This window comes from Ranitomeya imitator, chromosome 1 (assembly GCF_032444005.1).
Source record: "Ranitomeya imitator isolate aRanImi1 chromosome 1, aRanImi1.pri, whole genome shotgun sequence".
In the NCBI taxonomy this organism is placed as follows: domain Eukaryota; kingdom Metazoa; phylum Chordata; class Amphibia; order Anura; family Dendrobatidae; genus Ranitomeya; species Ranitomeya imitator.
Window position 1 is genome coordinate 823,929,299 of NC_091282.1, and position 21,944 is coordinate 823,951,242.

A 21,944-nucleotide genomic window follows, 5' to 3' on the forward strand; every position below is an offset into this window, starting at 1 on the left:
GTAGGCCCCAACCCAACTAGTAGGCCAAATGCAGTGTAATATTAACAACTACTTAACGAGAGCATGAAAATGGAAATTCAGGACAAGATAGCAGGAGAACAGCAAGGAGCGGCAGACACTGTTAGTAGGCCCCAACCAAACTAGTAGGCCAAATGCAGTGTAATATTAACAACTACTTAACGAGAGCCTGAAAATGGAAGTTCAGGACAGGAAACCAGGAGAACAGCAAGGAGCGGCATACACCGTTAGTAGGCCCCAACCCAACTAGTAGGCCAAATGCACTGTAATATTAACAACTACTTAACGAGAGCCTGAAAATGGAAATTCAGGACAAGATAGCAGGAGAACAGCAAGGAGCGGCAGACACCGTTAGTAGGCCCCAACCACACTAGTAGGCCAAATGCATTGTAATATTAACAACTACTTAACGAGAGCATGAAAATGGAAATTCAGGACAAGATAGCAGGAGAACAGCAAGGAGCGTCAGACACTGTTAGTAGGCCCCAACCAAACTAGTAGGCCAAATGCAGTGTAATATTAACAACTACTTAACGAGAGCCTGAAAATGGAAGTTCAGGACTGGAAACCAGGAGAACAGCAAGGAGCGGCATACACCGTTAGTAGGCCCCAACCCAACTAGTAGGCCAAATGCAGTGTAATATTAACAACTACTTAACGAGAGCCTGAAAATGGAAATTCAGGACAAGATACCAGGAGAACAGCAAGGAGCGGCAGACACCGTTAGTAGGCCCCAACCACACTAGTAGGTCAAATGCAGTGTAATATTAACAACTACTTAACGAGAGCCTGAAAATGGAAATTCAGGACTAGATAGCAGGAGAACAGCAAGGAGAGGCAGACACCGTTAGTAGGCCCCAACCAAACTAGTAGGCCAAATGCAGTGTAATATTAACAACTACTTAACGAGAGCCTGAAGATCGAAGTTCAGGACAGGAAACCAGGAGAACACCTTGGAGCGGCAGACACTGTTAGTAGGCCCCAACCAAACTTGGAGCCCCACTGCATTTGTTCCATTTAACAACTATTTAACAAGAGCCTGAAGATAGAAGGTCAGGAAAGGCAACCTGGAGAACACCTTGGAGCGGCAGACACTGTTAGTAGGCCCCAACAAAACTAGTAGCCCCGCTGCAGTTCTAAGATTCCGACCTGACAATTGCAGGTCATTTTTTTTAAGAGGACAGCTGTCCTCTTAAAAACTGCTAGTAGGCCTTACACCACAAAGTTGGCTCGATGCAGGTTTAAAAAAGGTTACATGGGTACACAGGCAGCATTGGTGTGGTCAGTGGAGGACTATTGGAAGGAGGGACCGCAGACAGACTTAGTTGGCCTAAAACAAAAAAAGTAGGCTCTATGCACTTTTAATTAGGTTCCAGGGGTACTTAAGAAGCATTGGTGTGGTCAGCGGAGGACTATTGGAAGGAGGGACCGCAGACAGACTTAGTAGGCCGAAAATAAAAAAGTAGGCTCAATGCAGTTTCAATTATCTTGCAGGGGTACACAGGCAGCATTGCTGTGGTCAGCGGAGGACTATTGGGAGGAGGGACCGCAGACAGACATAGTAGGCCTAAAATAAAAAAATTAGGCTCAATGCAGTTAGAATTATGTTGCAGGGGTACACAGGCAGTATTGGTGTGGTCAGTGGAGGACAATTGGAAAGAGGGACCGCAGACAGACTTAGTAAGCCTAAAATAACAAAATAGGCTCAATGCAGCTTCGATTATGTGGTAGGGTACACAGGCAGCATTGGTGTGGTCAGTGGAGGACAATTGGAAGGAGGGACCGCAGACAGACTTAGTAGGTTCAAAATAAAAAAATTAGGCTCAATGCAGTTAGAATTATGTTGCAGGGGTACACAGGCAGCATTGGTATGGTCACTGGAAGACAATTGGTAGAATGGACCGCAGACAGACTTAGTAGGCCTAAAATAAAAAAGTAGGCTCAATGCAGTTTCAATTATCTTGCAGGGGTACACAGGCAGCATTGGTGTGGTCAGCGGAGGACTATTGGAAGGAGGGACCGCAGACAGACTTAGTAGACCTAAAATAAAAAAAGTAGGCTCAATGCAGTTTCAGTTATCTTGCAGGGGTACACAGGCAGCATTGGTGTGGTCAGCGGAGGACTATTGGAAGGAGGGACCGCAGACAGACTTAGTAGGCCTAAAATAAAAAAGTAGGCTATATGCACTTTTAAATAGGTTCCAGGGGTACACAGGCAGCATTGGTGTGGTCAGCGGAGGACTATTGGAAGGAGGGACCGCAGACAGACTTAGTAGGCCTAAAATAAAAAAAAATTAGGCTCAATGCAGTTAAAATTATGTTGCAGGGATACACAGGCAGCATTGGTGTGGTCACCGGAGGACAATTGGTAGGATGGACCGCAGACAGACTTATTAGACCTAAAATAACAAAATAGGCTCAATGCTGCTTCGATTATGTGGTAGGGGTCCACAGGCAGCATTGGTGTGGTCAGTGGAGGACAATTGGAAGGAGGGACCGCAGACAGACTTAGTAGGCCTAAAATAAAAAAAGTAGGCTCAATGCAGTTTCAATTATCTTGCAGGGGTACACAGGCAGCATTGGTGTAGTCAGTGGAGGACTATTGGAAGGAGGGACCGCAGACAGACTTAGTAGGCCTAAAATAAAAAAAGTAGGCTATATGCACTTTTAAATAGGTTCCAGGGGTACACAGGCAGCATTGGTGTGGACAGTGGAGGACTACTGGAAGGAGGGACCACAGACAGACTTAGTAGGCCTAAAATAACAAAATATTATTATTATTTTTTGTTATTATACATTTTTATAGCGCAATTTATACCATGGCGCTTTACATGTGAATACGAGGCAAATATAGACAAATACATTAAACATGAGCAGATAACAGGCACACGGGTACATAAGGAGTGAGGACCCTGCCCGCGAGGGCTCTCAGTCTGCAGGGGAGGGGTGATGAAACACTAGGAGAGGGTAGGGCAGGTTGCGCGGCGGTTCAGTAACTTCAGGATCACTGCAGGCTGTAGGCTTGTCGGAAGAGGTGGGTCTTCAGGTTCTTTTTGAAGGTTTCTATGGTAGGCGAGAGTCTGATGTGTTGTGGTAGAGAGTTCCAGAGTATGAGGCAAGCACGGGAGAAGTCTTGGATGCTGTTGTGGGAAGAAGAGATGAGAGGGGAGTAGAGAAGGAGGTCTTGAGAGGATCGGAGGTTGCGTGTAGGTAGGTACCGGGAGACCATGTCACAGATGTATGGAGGAGAAAGGTTGTGAATGGCTTTGTATGTCATTGTGAGGGTTTTGAACTGGAGTCTCTGGGCGATAGGAAGCCAGTGAAGGGCTTGACATAGGGGAGAGGCTGGGGAATAGCAAGGAGACAGGTAGATTAGTCGGGCAGCAGAGTGTAGGATGGATTGGAGCGGTGCCAGAGTGCTAGAGGGGAGTCCAGAGAGTAGGAGGTTGCAGTAGTCGAGGCGGGAGATGATAAGGGCATGCACTAGCGTTTTTGCAGTGTCGCGGTCAAGGAAAGCACGTATCCGGGAAACATTTTTGAGTTTGAGACGGCAGGAGGAGGCAAGGGCTTGGATATGTGGCTTGAAGGAGAGGGCAGAGTCGAGGATCACCCCGAGGCACCGGGCGTGTTGGACCGGGTAAAGTGAGCAGCCATTGACATTGATGGATAGGTCTGGTGGAGGGGTAGAGTGAGATGGGGGAAAGATGATGAATTCTGTTTTGTCCATGTTCAGTTGTAGAAAGCGAGCAGAAAAGAAGGCTGAAATAGCAGACAGACAGTGCGGGATTTTGGTAAGTAAGGAGGTGAGGTCAGGTCCAGATAGGTAGATCTGCGTGTCATCAGTGTAGAGATGGTACTGCATACCGTGGGATTCTATGAGCTGTCCCAAGCCGAAAGTGTAGATGGAGAAGAGTAGGGGTCCTAGAACAGAGCCTTGAGGAACACCGACTGACAAGGGGCGAAGTGAGGAGGTGGTGTGGGGGAGGGAGACACTGAATAGGCTCAATGCAGGTTCATTTATGTTGCAGGGGTACACAGGCAGCATTGGTGTGGTCAGCGGGGGACAATTGGAAGGAGTGTCTGACACAGTTAGTACTCCCAAAAAATAAATAGATGTTAATGACTCGCAAAACAACAAAACAAAAATAAAAAAGGGTGGCATACTAAGGTACAGGGGTGGGCTCCTCTGCTGACTTTCAGACATTGTAATTTGGCGCAAAGTATTTACTGGTGTAAATGTAGGACAGGGCCCCTGAATATTTTAACTAGCATCATACATGTCAACAAATTGGTATTGTCAGTGCCAGGCATTGAAGGATTTCAGCGCATAGACAAAACAGTGGTGGAGCTGTGAGAGATAATTTTGCAAGTGGTAGAGCACTGTTTGAGCTGGGGGGAACACTCTCTCGTGGCCGGCGGTACAGGCCCAGGGCTCCTCATGTTACAACAGTGTGTCTGACGTTGGGTGCGCGCCACCACCGCCAGAGACACTTCATTGTACTATGAGGGATCCAGGGGCAGTGCCGTCGACCAAAAATGGGCACACCCACCTCTTCAGACAAACGACACTCTCACGGCTGCTTGCGCCAAGTGGCGAGACCACGGCCCTGTGGGGGGAATTAGCCCATTTAGGGAGGTGTAAACATGTCGTATTCTGAACAAACAGCAGCTGCAAATTAAGAGATTGGAACAGTCAGTAAGACGAGTCCAAAAGCAAGACCTTTTTACAGGAAAGCTAGGTGTCAGCCGGGAAAGGTGGGGCAAAATAATTAGAAATCCATGAGTGGTTCATTTTAATGAAGGTTAGATCATAAACATTTTGGGTACCCAGACAAGTCCTTTTTTCGGTGAGTATTGAACCAGCAGCACTGAATACTCTTTCTGATAGCACACTAGCTGCTGGGCAAGCAAGCTCCTGCAATGCATATTCGGCCAATTCAGGCCAGGTGTCTATTTTGGATGCCCAGTAATCAAATGGGAATGACGGTTGAGGGAGAACATCAACAAGGGATGAAAAATAGTTAGTAACCATACTGGACAAATGTTGTCTCCTGTCACTTTGAATTGATGCTGCAGTTCCTGTCCTGTCTGCGGTCATTGCGAAATCACTCCACAATCTGGTCAGAAAACCCCTCTGTCCAACGCCACTTCTGATTTGTGCACCTCTAACACCTCTGCCCTGTTGCCCCAGTGTAGCTTGTGTGAGAACCATCACAGGCGCTGTGTGCTGGGAATGCCTGAATCAAACGGTCTACAAGAGTTGCTTGTTTGGTTGCCAATATTTGTTCAAGGTTCTCATGTGGCATGATATTTTGCAATTTGCCTTTATAGCGAGGATCAAAGAGGCAGGCCAACCAGTAATCGTCATCGGTCATCATTTTTATAATGCGTGGGTCCCTTTTGAGGATACGCAAGGCATAATCCGCCATGTGGGCCAATGTTCCAGTTGTCAAATCAGTGCTTGTGCTGGGAGGAGCACTTTCGGGCAAATCAACATCATTTGTCTCCCTCAAAAACCCTGAACCCGGCCTTGCAACGCCACCAGTTTCTATTGCCCCCTGAGAAGCTTCCTCATCCAAAAAATACTCATCCCCATCATCCTCCTCGTCCTCCTCTTCTTCGCCCACCACCTCGTCCTGTAGACTTCCCTGACCAGACAATGTCTGACTGTCATCAAGGCTTCCCTCTTCCTCGTCTGCAGACGCCTGCTTTTTTATGTGCGTCAAACTTTGCATCAGCAGACGCATTAGGGGGATGCTCATGCATATTATGGCGTTGTCTGCACTAACCAGCCATGTGCATTCTTCAAAACACTGAAGGACTTGACCCAGGTCTTGTAGCTTCGACCACTGCACACCTGACAACTCCATGTCTGCCATCCAACTGCCTGCCCGTGTATGTGTATCCTCCCACAAATACATAACAGCACGCCTCTGTTTGCACAGTCTCTGAAGCATGTGCAGTGTGGAGTTCCACCTTGTTGCAACATTGATGATTAGGCGATGCTGGGGAAGGTTCAAAGACCGCTGATGGTTCTGCATACGGCTGGAGTGTACGGGCGAACAGCGGATGTGCGAGCAAAGTCTGCGCACCTTCAGGAGCAGGTCGGGTAACCCCGGATAACTTTTCAGGAAGCACTGCACCACCAGGTTTAAGGTGTGAGCCAGGCAAGGAATGTATTTCAGTTGTGAAAGGGCTATGGCAGCCATAAAATTCCTTCCGCTATCACTCACTACCTTGCCTGCCTCAAGATGTACACTTCCCAGCCATGACTGAGTTTCTTGATGGATGAACTCGGACAGAACTTCCGCAGTGTGTCTGTTGTCGCCCAAACACTTCATTGCCAATACAGCATGCTGACACTTGCCACTAGCTGTTCCATAATGGGACACCTCGTGTGCAACAGTGGCAGCTGCAGATGGAGTGGTCGTGCGACTGTGGTCTGTGGACGAGCTCTCGCTTCTGCTGGAGGACAAGGAGGAGGAGGGGGCGAATGCCTACAGCCAACTGTTTCCTAGACCGTGGGCTAGGCAGAACTGTCCCAATATTGCTGTCCCCTGTGGACCCTGTATCCACCACATTAACCCAGTGTGCCGTGATGGAGACGTAACGCCCCTGGCCATGCCTACTGGTCCATGCATCTGTTGTCAGGTGCATCTTTCTACTCACAGATTGCATGAGTGCATGGACAATGCGGTCTTTTACATGCTGGTGGAGGGCTGGGATGGCTTTTCTCGAAAAGAAGTGTCGACTGGGTAGCTCGTAGCGTGGTACAGCGTAGTCCATCAGGGCATTGAAAGCTTTGCTTTCAACTAACCGGTAGGGCATCATCTCTAACGAGATTACTCTAGCAATGTGGGCATTCAAACCCTGTGTACGCGGATGCGAGGATGAGTACTTCCTTTTTCTAATGAGAGTTTCATGTAGGGTGAGCTGGACTGGAGAGCTGCATATGGTGGAACTAGCGGGGGTGCCGGTGGACATGGCAGACTGGGAGAGGGTTGGTGATGGTATTCTTGCTGTTGCCCTACATACAGTCTTTCCTACCACGAACCTGGTGATTCCCTGACTGCTTTGGCCTTGCAACGAAACCTCCACATTTACTGCAGGTGTTGTGGTAAACGGTGGGCTTACAGTGAGGGAAGGGATGTAGCGTTGCTGACTAGCTTCATTGTGAGAGGGTGCTACAACGTTAAGGGACGTTAGGTAGTTAGTCCAGATGTCATGGTGGGATTTCCTATGCCTGCTGGTTTGAATGAGTCTATGTCTTTGGCCATTCAGATCGGTCGACGCTTGCGTGAGCGTAAATCTGTGCACCATTTGGCGGTATTACCTGAGCTTAAACCTGAGCCTATGCAGTGCGATAGGACTTTGACCAGAGTTAAACGGCAAGAACACAGACGTCTGAATGGGCTGTGTTTCTACTGTGGTGATTCCACTCATGCTATCTCTGATTGTCCTAAGCGCACTAAGCGGTTCGCTAGGTCTGCCACCATTGGTACGGTACAGTCAAAATTTCTTCTGTCCGTTACCTTGATCTGCTCTTTGTCATCGTATTCTGTCATGGCATTTGTGGAATCAGGCGCTGCCCTGAATTTGATGGACTTGGAGTATGCTAAGCGTTGTGGGTTTCTCTTAGAGCCCTTGCAGTGTCCTATTCCATTGAGAGGAATTGATGCCACGCCTTTGGCCAAGAATAAGCCTCAATACTGGACCCAGCTGACCATGTGCATGGCTCCTGCACATCAGGAGGTTATTCGCTTTCTGGTGTTGCTTAATCTGCACGATGTGGTCGTGTTGGGGTTGCCATGGCTACAAGCCCATAATCCAGTATTAGATTGGAAATCCATGTCTGTGTCCAGCTGGGGTTGTCAGGGGGTACATGGTGATGTTCCATTTCTGTCAATTTCGTCATCCACCCCTTCTGAGGTTCCAGAGTTCTTGTCTGATTACCGGGATGTATTTGATGAGCCCAAGTCTGATGCCCTACCTCCGCATAGGGATTGTGATTGTGCTATCAATTTGATTCCTGGTAGTAAATTCCCAAAAGGTCGACTGTTTAATTTATCCGTGCCTGAGCACGCCGCTATGCGCAGTTATGTGAAGGAATCCCTGGAGAAGGGGCATATTCGCCCATCATCGTCGCCATTAGGAGCAGGGTTCTTTTTTTAGCCAAGAAGGATGGTTCGCTGAGACCTTGTATAGATTACCGCCTTCTAAATAAGATCACGGTTAAATTTCAGTACCCCTTGCCATTGTTATCTGATTTGTTTGCTCGGATTAAGGGGGCTAGTTGGTTCACCAAGATAGATCTTCGTGGTGCGTATAATCTGGTGCGAATCAGGCGAGGAGATGAATTGAAAACTGCATTTAATACGCCCGAGGGTCATTTTGAGTATCTAGTGATGCCATTCGGACTTGCCAATGCTCCATCAGTGTTTCAGTCCTTTATGCATGACATCTTCAGAGAGTACCTGGATAAATTCCTGATTGTGTACTTGGATGACATTTTGATCTTCTCGGATGATTGGGAGTCTCATGTGAAGCAGGTAAGAACAGTTTTTCAGGTCCTGCGTGCTAATTCTTTGTTTGTGAAGGGATCAAAGTGTCTCTTTGGTGTGCAGAAGGTTTCATTTTTGGGGTTCATCTTTTCCCCTTCTACTATCGAGATGGATCCTGTTAAGGTCCAAGCCATCCATGATTGGACTCAGCCGACATCTCTGAAAAGTTTGCAAAAGTTCCTGGGCTTTGCTAATTTTTAACGTCGCTTCATCTGCAATTTTTCTAGTATTGCCAAACCATTGACCGATTTGACCAAGAAGGGTGCTGATTTGGTCAATTGGTCTTCTGCTGCTGTGGAAGCTTTTCAAGACTTGAAGCGTCGTTTTTCTTCTGCCCCTGTGTTGTGTCAACCAGATGTTTCTCTTCCGTTCCAGGTCGAGGTTGATGCTTCTGAGATTGGAGCAGGGGCTGTTTTGTCGCAGAGAGGTTCTGATTGCTCAGTGATGAAACCATGCGCTTTTTTTTCCAGGAAGTTTTCGCCTGCTGAGCGAAATTATGATGTGGGCAACCGAGAGTCGCTGGCCATGAAGTGGGCATTCGAGGAGTGGCGTCATTGGCTTGAAGGAGCTAAGCATCGCGTGGTGGTATTGACTGATCATAAGAACTTGACTTATCTTGAGTCTGCTAAGCGGTTGAATCCTAGACAGGCTCGTTGGTCGCTGTTTTTTGCCCGTTTTGACTTTGTGATTTCGTACCTTCCGGGCTCTAAAAATGTGAAGGCGGATACTCTGTCTAGGAGTTTTGTGCCCGACTCTCCGGGTTTGTCTGAGCCGGCGGGTATCCTCAAGGAAGGAGTAATTGTGTCTGCCATCTCCCCTGATTTGCGGCGGGTGCTGCAAAAATTTCAGGCTAATAAACCTGATCGTTGTCCAGCGGAGAGACTGTGTGTCCCTGATAGGTGGACCAATAAAGTTATCTCTGAGGTTCATAGTTCGGTGTTGGCTGGTCATCCTGGAATCTTTGGTACCAGAGAGTTGGTGGCTAGATCCTTTTGGTGGCCATCTCTGTAGCGGGATGTGCGTGTTTTTGTGCAGTCCTGTGGGATTTGTGCTCGGGCTAAGCCCTGCTGTTCTCGTGCCAGTGGGTTGCTTTTGCCCTTGCCGGTCCCGAAGAGGCCTTGGACACATATCTCTATGGATTTTATTTCTGATCTTCCCGTTTCTCAAAAGATGTCAGTCATTTGGGTGGTCTGTGATCGCTTTTCTAAGATGGTCCATCTGGTACCCTTGTCTAAATTGCCTTCCTCCTCTGATTTGGTGCCATTGTTCTTCCAGCATGTGGTTCGTTTACATGGCATTCCAGAGACTATCGTTTCTGACAGAGGTTCCCAGTTTGTTTCAAGGTTTTAGCGAGCCTTTTGTGGTAGGATGGGCATTGACTTGTCTTTTTCCTCGGCTTTCCATCCTCAGACTAATGGCCAGACCGAACGAACCAATCAGACCTTGGAAACATATCTGAGATGCTTTGTTTCTGCCGATCAGGATGACTGGGTGTCCTTTTTGCCTTTGGCTGAGTTCGCCCTTAATAATCGGGCCAGCTCGGCTACCTTGGTTTCGCCATTTTTCTGCAATTCTGGGTTCCATCCTCGTTTCTCTTCAGGACAGGTTGAGTCTTCGGACTGTCCTGGTGTGGATACTGTGGTGGACAGGTTGCAGCAGATTTGGACTCATGTAGTGGACAATTTGACCTTGTCCCAGGAGAAGGCTCAATGTTTCGCTAATCGCAGACGCCGTGTGGGTCCCCGACTTCGTGTTGGGGATCTGGTTTGGTTATCTTCTCGTCATATTCCTATGAAGGTTTCCTCTCCTAAGTTTAAACCTCGTTTCATTGGTCCGTATAGGATTTCTGAGGTTCTTAATCCTGTGTCTTTTCGTCTGACCCTTCCAGATTCTTTTTCCATACATAACGTATTCCATAGGTCATTGTTGCGGAGATACGTGGCACCTATGGTTCCATCTGTTGATCCTCCTGCCCCGGTTTTGGTGGAGGGGGAATTGGAGTATATTGTGGAGAAGATTTTGGATTCTCGTGTTTCTAGATGGAAACTCCAGTATCTGGTTAAATGGAAGGGTTATGCTCAGGAAGATAATTCCTGGGTTTTTGCCTCTGATGTCCATGCTCCCGATCTTGTTCGTGCCTTTCATGTGGCTCATCCTGGTCGGCCTGGGGGCTCTGGTGAGGGTTCGGTGACCCCTCCTCAAGGGGGGGTACTGTTGTGAATTCTGTGGCAGAGCTCCCTCCTGTGGTCACAAGTGGTACTTCGGCTGATTCTCTCTGTGAGCTTCTGTTGGTGGAGGGAAGTGGTACTGCGGCTTCTGAGTTTCCTCCCTCAGGTGATCTGGTGAGGGTGTACCTCCGTGCCGTTAGTTCGGTACGGAGGGTCTTTTTGCCCCCTTTGCATGGTTTTCTTTAGGGTTTTGTGTAGACCGCAAAGTTACCTTTTCTATCCTCAATCTGTTAAGAAAGTCGGGCCTCACTTTGCTGAATCTATTTCATCTCTACGTTTGTCTTTTCATCTTAACTCACAGTCATTATATGTGGGGGGCTGCCTTTTCCTTTGGGGTATTTCTCTGAGGCAAGGTAGGCTTATTTTCTATCTTCAGGCTAGTTAGTTTCTCAGGCTGTGCCGAGTTGCTTAGGCAGAGTTAGGCGCAATCCACGGCTGCCTCTAGTGTTGTTTGGAGAGGATTAGGGATTGCGGTCTGCAGAGTTCCCACGTCTCTGAGCTCGTTCTATGATTTTGGGTTATTGTCAGATCACTGTATGTGCTCTGACCGCTATGTCCATTGTAGTACTGAATTGCCTTTCATAACAGGAGACTAGTGAATAAATCTGGCCCACTGTTGAACAGTATATTTGTATATTTTCTGTGGCAGAAAAAGACAGACAGATGCCACAGACAGGACTGGCACAGATGCTGATTTGCCAATATTAATCTCCACCTTTTTTATTTATTCTGGGAGACTAGTGAATAAATCTGGCCCACTGTATAACAGTATAGTTTCTGTGGCAGAAAATGACTGACAGATGCCACAGACAGGACTGGCGCAGATGCACTGATTGGCAATATAAATCTCCCTTCTTAGGTGTGGGACAGTGCAGAAAAATACAGGCCCACTGTTTTACACTACACAGTTTCAGGGGCAGAAAGTGGCTTGAAGATATATATAAAAAAAGGGACTGTACTACAATTACTATCTCCCTACAATAATCTCAGAAAAGTATGGCAGGCAGCTATAAAAAAGGACTGCTGCACACAAAAGTGTGGACAAACAAACAAGATAGCTGTGCAGAAAGGAAGGAGCAACAGGATTTGTGCTTTGAAAAAAGCAGTTGGTTTGCACAGCGGTGTACAAACAGCAATGCACCTATCACAGAGCCTTCTAGGGCAGCCCAATAAGCTACAGAGCTGATGAAGAAAAATCTAGCCTCCACTGTCCCTGCAAAGAAAGGTGGTGTTGGACAGTGGAAATCACTACAGCACAAGCGGTTTGGGGGTTAATGTACCCTGCCTAACGCTATCCCTGCTTCTGACGAAGCGGCAGCAACCTCTCCCTATGCTCCCTATGCTCCCTATGCTCAGCAGCAGTAAGATGGCGGTCGGCGTGCACGCCCCTTTATAGCCCCTGTGACGCCGCAGAAAGCAAGCCAATCACTGCCATGCCCTTCTCTAAGATGGTGGGGACCAGGACCTATGTCATCACGCTGCCCACACTCTGCGTCCTCCTTCATTGGCTGAGAAATGGCGCTGAACGCGTCATATGAAACACGACTTTGGTGCGAAGGTCACGTACCGCATGGCCGATCCCACAGTGGGATCGGGTCGGGTTTCATGAAACCCGACTTTGCCAAAAGTCGGCGACTAATGAAAATGACCGATCCGTGTCGCTCAATCCTAATAATGACCTTTAAAAATTTGGAGAGAGTGACGCATAATGGCCCTGTAAAGATTTGGAGAGAGTGACTATAATGACCTTCTAATAATTTGGAAAAAGTGATGCTTAACCCCTTAATGACTGGAGCTTTTTTCGGATTTGCTTTTTCATTTTTTGCTTCACTTCTTCCCAGTCATAACTTTTTTACTTTTCCATCAATATAGCCATGTGAGGGCTTATTTTTTGCGGGATTAGTTGTACTTTTTGAACAACACCATTGGTTTTACCATGTCATGTACTAGAAAACAGGAAAAAAAAACATGTTTTTTGTTTGGCTTTTTTGCTAAGTTCACTAAATGCTAAAACTGACCTGCCATCATGATTCTCCAGGTGATCATCTTTCCCCATTTCTTGCAACCCCCCCAACGAACCTATCCATTACAGTAAACGGCTGCGCACTCTCCTCAGTCCCCCAAGCTCGCTGCCGCTGGGTAATGCTTGACACTGATCTCTCCATCAAACCACATATCCAAGCCCTTTCCACTTCCTGCCGCCTTCAACTCAAAAATATTTCATGGATATTTCACGGATCCGTACATTCCTGAACCAAGAATCTGAAAAACCCTAGTCCATGCCCTCACCATCTCCCGCCTTGACTAATGCAACCTCCTTCTCTGTGGCCTTCTTCAAATACTCGCGCACCCCTCAAATCTATTCTAAACTCTGATGCCCAACTAATCCACCTGTCCCCCTCCCCCCCCCCCCCGCTATTCCCCGGCCTCTCCCCTCTGTCAATCCCTTCACTGGCTCCCCATTGCTCAGAGACTCCAGTACAAAACCATAACCATAACATACAAAGCCATCCACAACTTGTCCCTTCCATACATCTGTGACCTCGTCTCCCGGTACTTACCTGCACACAACCTCAGAAGATCTCCTTCTCTCCTCTCCTCTTATCTCCTCTTCCCACAATCGCAAACAAGATTTCTCTCGCGCATCACCCCATCTCTGGAACTCTCTAACACAACATATCAGACTCTCGCCTACCATTGAAACCTTCAAAAAGAACCTGAAGACCCACCTCTTCTGACAAGCCTACAACCTGCAGTAATTACTGATCGACCAAACCGCTGCATGACCAGCTCTACCCTCGCGTATTGTATTCTCACCCATCCCTTGTAGATTGTGAGCTCTCGTGGGCAGGGTCCTCTCTCTTACTGTACCAGTCGTGACTTGTATTGTTTAAGATTATTGTACTTGTTTTTATTATGCATACCCCTCCTCACATGTAAAGCGCCATGGAATAAATGGCGCTATAATAATAAACTTATAGAAATCACACAGCAGACTTTAGTCTGCTGTGTGATTCCTATAAGTGTGTCCTAGAAGTGTGAAGATTAATTTAGAATTAAAACCAGAGGGATGTATGCAAACTGTGCCCTGCTATCTGCCACCATCGCACTCTAACCAACATATCTATTCTTCCTACAGGTATGTTCATGCATCCAGCTCTCCAGTCTGCTCTCCTGCCTTGTCTGTCTATGAAGTGCACATAGTACTTCACCCAACTTTCCACACAGATTTTCCCCTGCTCCTAGCATTCTCATGGTATGTTCATGCATCCAGCTCTCCAGCCTGCTCTCCTGCCTTGTCTGTCTATGAAGGGCACATAGTCATCACCCAACTTTCCACACAGACTTTCCACTGCTCCTAGCATTCTCATGGTATGTTCATGCACCCAACTCCCCAGCCTGCTCTCCTGCCTTGTCTGTCTATGAAGTGCACATAGTACATCACCCAACTTTCCACACAGACTTGCCTCTGCTCCTAGCATTCACATGGTGTGTCTTTCAGCTAACCCCAGCTTACTCCAGTGTTATTTATGACCTTGTTTACTGAATGCTTGATTGTATGTATCTGGTCCACCCTTAATTCTCTGACCAAGATGAGCAGAGACCACTCCTCTCCGCTTCGTCTGCAATGACTTTAGTCTGCTGTGTGATTCCTATAAGTGTGTCCTAGAAGTGTGAAGATTAATTTAGAATTAAAACCAGAATTAAACCAGAAGGGAACTGAAGGTAACTGGACACAGTAACTGTAAACAATGTTTCTGTTTGTTTTCACTTTCACCCCTATAATTCTTCACTTTCTGCAAACTCCCCTAATCCATACTCCTAGTAAAGAACTGTTCATCTCCTCTTCAATCCTCCCCATCCATCTTACCTCCTCCTCAGAACTGTTCCTTAACATACAATCCTCTGTCTCCAAGCACAGGCAGCCACCTCATGCCCTCTCCTGCTCCCACCTGCTAACACTTTCTCTGCTCCTTCTCACTGCTGGTGATATCTCTCCAAATCCTGGTCCTCCTCACCACATCCCCACAGTCAGTTCTACCTCCCATCCATGCTCCATCAAAAATTTCCGTAACCTCTCTAACCTTATACCCATTCGCCCAACCCCCACTTCCCCAGTCCCATTAACAGGAGTTCTGTGGAACGCTCGCTCTGTCTGCAACAAGCTTTCCTACATCCATGATCTTTTTGTTACTACCAAGCTTTCCTTCCTCGCCATCACTGAAACCTGGCTCACACACAGCCTCTCCTGCTGCACTTTCCTATGGTGGCTTTCACCTTTCTCACACACCCCGCCCCAGCAGCAAGCATGGCGGAGGGGTTGGTTTTCTCCTGTCAAGGTACCTGCTCCTTCACCCCAATCCCACTGCCACCCTCTGTTACCCTCCCTTCCTTTAAGGTGCACTCTGTGCGCATCTATGCCCCCACCAACCTCCAACTGGCTATCATTTACCGCCCTCCAGGGCCAGCCACCACCTTCTTTGACCACTTCACCACCTGGCTACTTCATTTCCTTTCTGTAGACATCCCCACTATCATCATGGGTGACTTCAGCATACCCATTGACACTTCCCTCTCAGCTGCCACTAAACTTCTATCTCTCACTTCCTCCTTCGGCCTCACTCAATGGTCTTCTGCAGCCACTCATAAAGATGGTCACACATTGGACTTCATCTTTACCCGCCTTTGCTCCCTATCTAACCTCTCTAACTCACCTCTTCCTCTTTCAGACCACAATCTACTCACATTCTCTTCCCTCTCCACTCCTTGTCTACAATCCCCACCCCACAAACTTGCACACCCTCGCAGAAATCTTAAACACCTTGATCTACATTCACTCTCTGAATCCCTCCTCCCTCTCACAGACATAAGTTCCCTACACAATGCGGATGACTATATAACACCACAATAGCTGCAGCTTTGGAATCTCTTGCCCCTCTCACACATACCAAAGCTCGCAAAATCAACAGACAGCCCTGGCACAGCAGCCTGACCAAAGAACTGAGGCGAGCTTCCAGGGCTGCAGAGCAGAGATGGAAAAGATCCCACTCCAATGAGCACTTTGTCGCATTCAAACAGTCCCTCACTACTTTCAAGATCACACTTGCCACAGCTAAACAAACCTACTTCTCATCTTTCATATCCTCCCTGTCTCACAACCCTAAACAGTTATTCAACGTCTTCAACTCTCTCCTTGGTCCCCCAGCACCTCCTCCCTCTCTACTCATCTCAGCTGAAGACTTTGCCTCATTTTTCAAGCAAAAGATTGAGAACATCAGAGACAGCTTTAGTCGACAACCCCCAGAGACCTTCACCTCGAAAACCAACTTCTCCACCATTACAGAAGATCGACTCTCCACTCTACTCTCAAGATCGCATCTCACCACCTGTGCACTTGACCCAATCCCTTCCCACTTCATCCCAAACCTCGCCACAGTCTTCATCCCAACTCTAACCCATTTCTTCAACCTATTACTAACAACTGGTGTTTTCCCCTTAAGCTTTAAACATGCCTCAATCACACCTATCCTCAAAAAGCCCTCTCTTGACCCATCCTCTGTATCTAGCTATCGCCCTATATCACTTCTCCCCTATGCCTCAAAACTACTGGAACAACACGTCCATCTTGAACTGTCCTCCCATCTATCTTCCTGCTCCCTTTTCGACAGCTTACAATCAGGCTTCCGGTCACACCACTCCACTGAAAGTGCCCTAACTAAGGTCACCAATGACCTATTAACCGCCAAGAGCAAGCGACACTACTCTATCCTCCTCCTCCCGGACCTGTCCTCTGCCTTTGACACAGTGGAACATTCCCTGTTGCTGCGGACCCTTTCATCCCTTGGCATAACAGACTTGGCCCTATCCTGGATCTCGTCATACCTAACTGACCGAACAGTCAGCGTCTCCCATTCACACACCACCTCCTCACCTCACTCCCTACCTGTTGGAGTCCCGCAAGGTTCAGTTCTAGGGCCCCTGCTCTTCTCCATTTACACTTTATCCTGGGACAGTTCATAGAATCTCACGGCTTTCAGTATCATCTCTATGCTGATTAAACACAGATCTACATCTCTGGACCAGATATCACCACCCTACTAACCAGAATCCCTCAATGTCTATCCGCTATTTCATCCTTCTTCTCCACTAGATTTCTAAAACTTAACATGGACAAAACAGAATTCATTGTCTTTCCCCCATCTCACGTGACTCCCCCATCGAACCTATCCATTATTGTAGTAAACGGCTGCCCACTCTCCCAAGTCCCACAAGCTCGCTGTCTCGGGGTAATCCTTGACACTGATCTCTCCTTCAAACCGCATACCCAAGCCCTTTCCACTTCCTGCCGCCTTCAACTCAAAAATATTTCACGGATCCGTACATTCCTAAGCCAAAAATCTGCAAAAACCCTAGTCCAAGCCCTCATTATCTCCCGCCTCGACTACTGTAACCTCCCGCTCTGTGGCCTCCCCTCTAACACTCTCATACCCCTCCAATCTATTCTAAACTCTGCTGCCTGTCTAATCCAACTGTTCCCCTGCTATTCCCCGGCCTCTTCCCTCTGTCAATCCCTTCACTGGCTCCCCATTACCCAGAGACTCCAGTACAAAGCCTAACCATGACATACAAAGCCATCCACAACCTGTCTCCTCCATACATCTGTGACCTTGTCTCCCAGTACTTTCCTGCACACAACCTCCGATCCTCACAAGATCTCCTTCTCTACTCTCCTCTTAACTCCTCTTCCCACAATCGCATACAAGATTTCTCTCGTGCATCACCCCTACTCTGGAACTCTCTAGCTCATCATATCAGACTCTCACCTACCATCAAAATCTTCAAAAATAACCTGAAGACCTACCTCTTCCGGCAAGCCTATAACCTGCAGTAACCACCGATCGACCAAACCACTGCATGACCAGATCTATCCTCACCTACTGTATCCTCACCCATCCCTTGTAGATTGTGAGCCCTCGCGGGCAGGGTCCTCTCCTCCTGTACCAGTTTGACTTGTATTGTTCAAGATTATTGTACCTGTTTTTATTATGTATACCCCACCTCACATGTAAAGCGCCATGGAATAAATGGTGCTATAATAATAAATAATAATAATAATGATAATAATAATAATAATAATAATAATAATAATAATAATACAAATAATTACAATTTCATAGACACCAAACATGTCTAGGATATTTTTAATCTAACTGGTAAAAAAAAATCCAAACCTTTCTTAAAAAAAAAAAGTGCAATTTTCCAATACCCATCTCCATTTTTCGTGATCTTGGGATGGGTGAGGGCTTATTTTTTTTGCGTGCTGAGCCTTCATTTTTAATGACACCATTTCAGTGCAGATACGTTCTTTTGATGGCCGTTATTGCAATGAATGCAATGTTGCGGCGACCAAAAAAAGTAATTCTGGCATTTTGAATATTTTTTTCTCGCTATGCTGTTTAGCAATCAGGTTAATTCTTTTTTTTTTTATAGATTGGTGATTCTGAATAGCTGAATTACAACTTTGCTGTGAGCACCAACCACAGGGTGGTGCTCACAGCAATCTGGCAATCTAGCATAAACAACCTTAGAGGTCTGCAGGAGACCTCTGGTTGTCATGCCGACGCACCACTGACCCCCGATCACATGGCGGGGTCAGCGGTGTGCGCATTTACGGCCAGATGGCAGGAAGCGCTTGTTAAATGCCGCTGTCAGAGTTTGACAGTGGCATTTAACTAGTTAACAGGCTCAGGTGGATTGCGATTCCACCCGCGCCTATTGCAGGCGCATGGTAGCTATTCAAAACAGCTAACATGTCCTGGCTTTGATGCGGGCTCACCGCCGGAACAGTACATCTGATGGCAGAAAGGGGTTAATGGCCCTTCAAACATTTGGAGAGAGTAACTATAATGCACATATAAAAATTTGGAGAGAATGACGCATAATGGCCCTCTAAAGATTTTGAGTGAGGTCTACCTGATGATCCTACATTTGAATAGGCTTTTGTTCCGATGCTGTTATTCTGTGGGGTTGAGAAGCCTTGGTCAATACAAGCCTTGTTCATTTTGAGTGAGTGTCGCATGATGATTCTAAAAAATTTTCAGTGACAGCCGCATAATGACCCTATAAAGATTCTGAGTGAGGGCCACCTGTTGACCCTATAAAGTCTTTGAATGAGGATCAAATGTTTACCCTATAAAGATTTTGAGTGAAGGCTACCTGATGACCTTATAAAGATTTTGAGTTACGGCCACCTGTTGACTCCAAAAACGTTTTGATTGACAGCCACCTTTTGACCCTATAATGATTTTGAGTGAGGACCATCTGATGATTTTACATTTAAATAGGCTTTATTTTGTGCTGCTGTCATCCGGTGGGGTTGAGAAGTCTGGGCCAATTCAGGCCTTATTCATTTTGAGTGAGAGCTGCAAGATGACATTATAAAGAATTTTAGAGAGGGTCACCTGTTGACATTATAAAGATTTTGAGTGAGTACTGATGACCATCTAAAGATTTCAAGTAAGGGCAGTATGATGATAATTCATTTGAATTGGAATTATTTTCCGCTGCTATTATTCGGTGGGGTTGAGAATTCATGTGCCAATCTAGGCATAGTTCATTTTGAGTGTGGGCCACCTGATGTCCCTATACATATTTTTAATGAGGGCTGCCTGATGACCCTGTAAAGATTTTGAGTGATGGCGGCTTGATGATCCCAGATTTGAATTGGCTTAATGTTCTGCTGCTGTCATGGGGTTGAGAAGTCTGGGCCAATCCAGGCCTTGTTCATGTCGAGTGAGAGCCGCATGATGACATTATAAATATTCTGAATGAGGGCAACCTGTTGACAGTATAAAGATTTTGAGTGAGGGTTGCCTGATGACCCACTAAAGATTTCAAGTGAGGGCTGCTTGATGATAATTCATTTGAATTGAATTTAAGTTCGGCTGCCATCATCCAATGGGGTTAGAAGGCATATGCCAATCCACACCTTGTTCATTTTGAGCGAGGGGCCGCATGATGACCCTACAAAGATTTTAATCATACATTTGAACTGGCTTTAAGTTCTGCAGCTGTAATCCTGTGGAATGTTATGTCTTGGTCAATCCAGGTCATTTTCATTTTAAGTTAGGGTTGCATGATGACCCTTTAAAGATTTTGAGTGAGGGCCGCCTGTTCACCCTATAAAGATTTTTAGTGAGGGCTGCCTGTTGACCCTATAAAGATTTTGAGTGAGGGCCGCCTTATGATCCTATAAAGATTTTTATTAAAGACCGCCTGTTGACCCTATAAAGATTTTTATTGAGGGCTGCCTGTTGACTCAGAAAGGAAAGGAAGAACATTTTCCTTGTAGCATGGGCTGAGAAGGGTAAATAACCAGTAATTGGCTTTGGCCAAAATGCATAAAACACAAGGGTCATGGAAAAGGCAGTGAGACATTAAGTCAGCCTTGTGTGTCAGATTCCTCACAGGCAAGACTTCCCTGTTCCCACCAGCATGATGACTCTCCATCTCCTCATCTTCCTTCTCTCTCTCCCCCTCTTCTGCCCATCCACGCTGGACTTAATGAAGTTGGTATGGTTAGTATGCTCTGTAGTGCAGGCAACCATCTTCTGATACTCCTCCTCCTCAGCCTCCTCTTCCTCATTTTCACCCAATCCGTGCTGGGAAAATGAGATGAGGCTGGGATGGGTAGTATCACCCTGTGTACTTTCTTCCTCCATCTCCACCTGGTCCATATGCAAAACTTCCTCTTTAATTGTGAGCAACAAACACATAAGCGGGATGGTAAGGCTGCTTATGGCGTAATCTCCGCTCACCATCTTGATTGATTATTCAAAATTTTGGAGAACCTCACATATGTCAGACATCTATACCCACTCATCGGTTGTTATGTATGGAGGCTGACTGGAATACCAACCGGTATGTTGTAGATGGCATTCAACTACTGTCCTCTGATGCTCCTTGCCAACATATGTAATGTAGAGATCCAGAGTGTGGTCATGTCACACATCAGTTGGTAAGCTGGCACTTGGAAATGCTGCTGCAGCACTGCCAGTCCGGTGGCAACTGTAGCTGACTTGCGGAAATCGGAGCACACAAATACAGTATAGACACATTTTCTGAAAGGCCACAGAGGCTAAAATACCATTAAGCATGAGGCACCACTAACCAAACAACACCATGAAAAACATGAAGATCTCTAAACAAGTTAGAGACAAAGCTGTTGAGATGTGCAAGTGAGTTGGATATTAAAAAATATCCCAATTAGTGATGGACGAACCCCCCCGATGTTCAAGATCGGCGGGTTAGCCCCAGTTTTTTTGTAAAGTTTGAGTTTGGGGCCGCAGAAGACCGAAATCGGACTTTACAAATATAGGATGGGGCGGGGGGAGCTGTAAAAAAGCAGAAAATTAATAATAAACATAACTATACTTACCTGTCCAGTGACGCGTCCTCCCATCCCGCTGTCTCCCGCCCGCATCTGCTTCCAAGGCTGCTCTTTAACTGCCGGCAGTATATTTACTACACTCGGCAGTCTTCAGCTTTTTTCAGCAGTGTTCTTGCAGTGACGTCATCAAATGAACACTGCCGGAAAAAGCCGAAGACAGCCGAGCGCAGGGAATACCGGCGGAATTTAATGAGCTGCCCCGGAAGCAGATACGGCCGGGAACCACCGCTTCAGGAGGATGCGTCGCTGGACAGGTAAGTATAGTTATAATGTTTATTATTAATTTTCTACTTTTTTTTACAGACCGAGCTGGACCCGAACTGTAACACGGGGTTCCCATGGAAACCCGTGTTCTGGACCATGTGACCAAACACTACGTGTTCAGTTAGGTCCCGAACTTTACAGTTCGCGCTCACCCATCTGTAATCCCAATCTCTGATGATCCCACGGAGCAGCAACAAATTTATTTTCATCAAATGGAAAGAACATGGTACCAAAACACACCTGCAAAGAGAGGGCTGTCCACCAATACTCTCAGCCTGGGCAAGGAGGGCATTAATCAGAGAGACTAGAGTATCTGTCCATACAACCACAATAAGCCATACACTCCAAAGAGGTGACCTCTATGGAACAGTGGCAGAAAAATGCCTTTACTTAATAATTGTAAAGCTTGTTTTAAGTTTGCCAA